This window comes from Notamacropus eugenii, chromosome 1 (assembly GCF_028372415.1).
Source record: "Notamacropus eugenii isolate mMacEug1 chromosome 1, mMacEug1.pri_v2, whole genome shotgun sequence".
Taxonomy (NCBI): Eukaryota; Metazoa; Chordata; class Mammalia; order Diprotodontia; family Macropodidae; genus Notamacropus; species Notamacropus eugenii.
Window position 1 is genome coordinate 249,026,813 of NC_092872.1, and position 5,659 is coordinate 249,032,471.

The 5,659-nt window shown below is 37.2% G+C and overlaps 1 pseudogene; it reads right to left on the minus strand.

Annotated features, from left to right (window-relative positions):
* Nucleotides 1–4,400: 4,400 nt before the first annotated feature.
* On the minus strand, nucleotides 4,401–5,018 carry LOC140525000 (adenylate kinase isoenzyme 6 pseudogene; annotated as a pseudogene).
* Nucleotides 5,019–5,659: the final 641 nt, after the last annotated feature.

A 5,659-nucleotide genomic window follows, 5' to 3' on the forward strand; every position in this document is an offset into this window, starting at 1 on the left:
AATTCTCTCCTTCCCTCCTTTCCCTTTCCTCTCCCTGAGATGGTAAGCAATCTGATATAGGCTATACATGTGCAACTCATGTAAAACATATTTCCATATTAATCATTTTGTGGAAGAAAACTCAAACCAAAAAAGGAAGGAAGCATGGAAAGAAGGAAGAAAGAAAAAGAGAAAGGAGAGAAGAAGAAAGGAATCTGCATTCAGCCTCCGTCAGTTCTTTCTCTGGAGACAGATAGCATTCTTCATCATGAGTCTTTGGAATTGTCTTGGATCATTGCTGAGAATAACAAGTCACAATTGATCATTATACAGTATCACTGTTATTGTGCACAGTGTTGTCCTGGTTCTGCTTACTTTACCTATCAGTTCATATAAGTCTTTCCAGGTTTTTTTGAAATTCATCTGCTTATCATTTCTTATAACATGACAGTATTCCATAGAATGTGATTTCTTGGTCATTGAAGTCATGATTTCGAATTGCTTTCTGTCTGTAGCATTTCCTAGTTCTGCCAATAGTACATATGAGTCTACTTTCCAACCCTTATTTTTCTTTTTTGTCATCTTTGCCAATTTTATGGGTGTGAGATGAAACCTGAGTTGCTCTTAATTTTCATTTCCCCAATTACTAGTGATCTGGAACATTTTCTCATATGGTTGTTGATAGCATGGATTTCTTCCTTTGAAAACTACTTGTTTGAGCTCCCCATTGCTTGAAGTCAGGGGAGGGCACCACCATCAGCTCAAGGTGTGCTTGCCATTCCTTTCCCTTCTCTTTCCCTCTCCTCCCCCATATCACCTCTCCCTTTTTTTATTTCCTTCACCTAAACTGACCTATCTACAAGAATCCTTCCTCTGGTGCATCAGGGTGTGTTAGGGAGGGGGAGAAAAGTCAGTCCAATTGATTAATGCATTCAGAAAACACACATTAGCATCTGTGAACCTCTCACCTCTAGAATGGGGGAGGAAAAAAACGTCAGCACAACTACATAATGTTCCAAGGACAACATTCCAGTTCTGCAGGTTTGCTCTCTGTGGAAACACATCTAGTCTCAAAACACTAAGAAGGCAAGATACTTGTAGCGTGATGCACAGCATGTAATAACATTTCAGTTGCCCCAAGTCTGATCTCTGTAAAAGCCACTAAAGAAATAAAGATGAATTCAGTATTAAATCTCCTCCTTGCTGCATTGAGAGATATAATATTGAGAGGTAATTGTTTTGTGCTCTGTCCTACCAAGAGCACACCTAGAATATTGCTTCCAGTTGATAGGAGCTATTTGAATTCAACAGGTATGTCTTCTATAACCACCAGGTGTCACTGGAGAGCAAGGAAAGCCAAGCTGTCAGCTACCTCTGAAACATATCTGATCTCCTTCTTCTAGATGCCCTCCACCTTGTCTTTCCTAACACGTGGTGCCTAGAACTCTGATAATACATATCTGGAGGATTCTGTCTACCCACTATGTCCCAGACTTGGGTGCAGCTTCCCTTGCTTTCGAGGTTGTTGCTCTCTGCATGCAAGAGAAAAGAAGAAATTGCCATTCAGACTGTTTGCTGATTTAGGGGCTATACTGGTTCGTGTTTACCAGGGATACCTTCCTGGTTATATGGCTGCTTTTCTTTATTTCAGGACTTCCATTAAAGCAGTCTGATAGGGGCAGCTAAGTGGTGCAGTGGATAGAGTACCAGCCTTGGAGTCAGGGGGCTCTGAGTTCAAAGCTGACCTTAGATACTTACTAGCTGTGTGACCCTGGGCAAGTCACTTGACCCCGATTGCCTAAAAATCCCAAACATTCTCATAAACTCTTATCTCTTTGAAATGTGTAATTCTGATCCTCCAGATTCAGCAGATGTCTGAGCCAAATGTTTCCTCTCCAAAACAGGGAATTTCTTCTCTTAGGATCATATTAGGAATGTGCTGGAGTCAGCTCTATAGACTTTAGAGAGCCAATTGTTGAAGTTTCAGTGAGAATATTTACTCCTCAGAAATTGTCAAGCTACAAACCAGGACTTGATTTAACGTTTTATTGATTGTCTAGACTTTTAAAAGTGATGGAAAAAATGCTAATAATGCAGTTGAAAAAGTATATCCTGCATTTTCAGAAAGCTAGTAGTTAAACATTAACCAGCACACCCCTGATCATAGTATAGCACCCTTTTCCAACTCATATGTGCATCCCCCTACACAAATTACTCCAGGTTCACGGTACTCTGTGGGTTTGTATCCACTCACAATTTACAGCTCACATGCTTTCAAAAATGGGTTTATTTTTATTAGATAACCAGAGGAAATAATTCCAAACAAAGACATTTAATGAAATGGTGCACTAAGAAAATATTTTTTTAAACACTTATTAAGAATTTACTAAGTACTACTATATGCCAGGCACCTGTGCTAGGTGCTAAGAATACAAAGACAAAAATGAAGGAGTCTCTATCCTCAAGGAACTTATATTCTCTTGAGGGAGAGACATATACATATCCATCCATACATGTATATACATATATGGATGGATATGTATAAGTATATAAAAATAAACAGAAAGTTATTTGAAGGGGTGGGGAGGGCAAGGCAATAGTAGCTTGGGGAAAGAGAAAAGCCTTCAGGTAAAATACGGAGTTTGTTTGAGTTGAGCTTTGAAAGAAACTAGGGATTAAGAGCCAGGGTTAAGAAATACATTCAAGGTATGACAATAGTTGATGGAAAAGGCACATTTTGTGGGTCAGGAAGGGGACTGTAGAATATATGAAGGGACATAGTATAAAATAAGGTCAGAAAACCAGTTGGAGTCAGGTTGTGAGGGGTTTTAAATGTCAAAAAACTCATACTGATATAAAATGTACGTGTCTGGTGTTTTATGAGCAGATGGGCAATTTAATGAGTTGTATTATAGAGTAATGTCATTGGTAAATGAAGTAAGATTGGTATGTGTGCAGAAACATAATGACCTGTTTTTGCAGTGGCCCATACTTACCTAAAATGCTAATCGAATGAGTTTGGAGAAGGGGAGATCCAAGAGATTTCATAGAGGCAGAACTGATGAAACTTTGCAAGTGAACCCAGAAAAGAAAGTGAACTGTGGCACCACAGACAATAGTAGTGAAGTCAGAAACAAGAATAAGTTTGGGAAATATAACTGGCCACAATTCTATGTCACTGTTAAGTTTATAAATCACTTTACTCACAATAACTCTGTGCAGTTAATGGTAACCATTTTTTATAAGAGGATACTGAAGCTCAGAGTTCATAACTTCCACAGGGTTACACAGCTGGTAGATAGCAGACAAGATCTGACTTCGTTTCTACTAACTATAAATCTAGTGTTCTTTGGGCTGGCTGAATTTATGAAGCTAATAGTATGTCCAAATGGAGATACCATAAAGGCAAGTTGGACATTCAGGTCCTTACCAACAATAAAACTGACTTCCTTTCACAAAAACACTGACTGATCACTTCCTGGTTGAAGTTGTAGGCAGCAAGATTTACAACTGGTGACCTTTGAAAGGACTGTTTCTCAGCATGGCAAAGGAAGGAGTGCAAAGTAGCATAGGTAAAGGAACAAAGGCTTGCTTGGTGGTCCAAAAATACTTTAGTAAGGTACAGAAATATACCTTTAAAAGGGAAATGAAAAGTGCTAGCTATCAATGTTAAACACATCTTTATGAAATGCACAATCACTATATTAAAAAATTTTATCTAATAATTACCACTACTTATATGGTAGCAAAGTATCATCACATGAATTTTCATGAAACTTAGCAAGACTGAAATTAGTCCACCAACAAATTAATATTTACAGTTTTGATAGGTGCACAGAAGACTTTGCCATTGCCCTTCTATTTACAGGAAATGTGATGGGCTTACTCATCTGTAGAGACAATTTTCAGTGCTAGGATCAGCAGTGATTTTATAGGCAAAAGAGCTCAGTGAACACTTGTATTAGAAAAAATGCCATTTTCTCAAAGATCTCACTATTTATTTTGTGACTACTAATTTATAATCAACTTCCAAGATTAAAAAAAAACAGCAATTCACCACCAATAGAACACTTAATATATTTATAGCTTAATCCCTAGACTCTTTTATTTATAAGTCAGCAGTTGTTTTTGCCTTCATTTGCTTTCTCATATCAAGTATTAAAGATTTCCACCTATATTCTCAAATTTGCCTGTTCTTTAGCAGTTAACCAAAACAAATGAGAATGCTGAACGTTCCTAAACTTAAAAAGTTCTTAATATCTTACTCATTGTATTTTCAGTTTTCACATGGGGAAAAAATTAATTTATTCATAACTCAACTTTATGTACTGTCCGCCTGCTACTTCTGTAACACAATCCTGGATAGTAAAATTTGATACATGTTGTCTTAATTTCTAATGCATGAAAAGGAGAAATCATCAAGAAAATCTTTAATCATCATGTGGAAAACCTTGAAAGTCCATGCTTTGCCATCAAGGTTCAATTATTATCTTTCATCCACTGCTCAATCCATTTCATTATCTGATGTAAATGATTCTCTAGTTCTTCTGGTACATTGCTAGGCAGCTAGCATACTATTTCATGGTTATAGGAGGCCATGGCTTCTTCATAAAGAATTTGGAAAATTTCACATTGAATATTGTCCTGTAGTTTCTTTACACTGTATCTCTTCTTTTCAAGTCTTGTATATAATACAAAATTATTTGTTTGAAGCACAAAAACAATATGAAACCATCATTCAGCCAAGGTAATCAACAATAACTACACCTTCTTTCATTTTATTTTCTAACTCATCAACTACTCTTTCTTCATCCAAAATGAGACATTCATATTCTTCATCAAAGCCATCATATAACTGTCCTTCTTGTGCTAAATCATCCATAGTAATGTATGTCAGTCCTGTTCTTGATGCAAGTTCTTTACCTAGTGTGGTCTTTCCAACTCCTGGTGTACCCATGAGCAGGATGTTGGGCAGCCTCATGATCAAGGTGGTGCCGGCTCCACTAGAAAATATCTTTAGTACATATCCTCCCCAAATCTGAGGCACATTCTCCTACAAATACATGCATCATCAATGAGAAGAGCAGATATACCTAGGTAATATGTATGGAAAGGGATATAGCACATATACAAGGAATCCATGTGGCTGGAACGCATATATTCAACATTTATTTTTGTAAAATTTTGAGTTCTAAATATTTCTCCCTCCCTTTCTCTCCTCCCTCCTCCCTAAAACAGCAAGCAATCTGATACAGGCTATACATGTACAATCATGTTAAACATACTTCCACATTAGTCATGTTCTGAAAGAAGAATCAGAACAAAAGGCAAAAACCATAAGAAAGAAAGATAAAAATGATAGTATGCTTGGATCTACATTCAGAATCTATCATTCTTTTTCTGAATGTGGTCAGCATTTTCCATCACTAGTCTTTTGGAATTGTCTTAGATCATTGTATTGCTGAGAAGAGCTAAGTCTACCACAGTTAATCATTGCACAATGTTACTGGTGCTGTGTACAATATTCTCCTGGTTCTGCTCACTCCACTCAGCATCAGTTCATTCAAGTCTTTCCAGGTTTTTCTGAAATCTGCCAGCTCATAATTTGTTATAGCACAATAGTATTCCATTACATTCATATACCACAACTTGTTCGGCGTTTCCCCTACTGACAGGCATC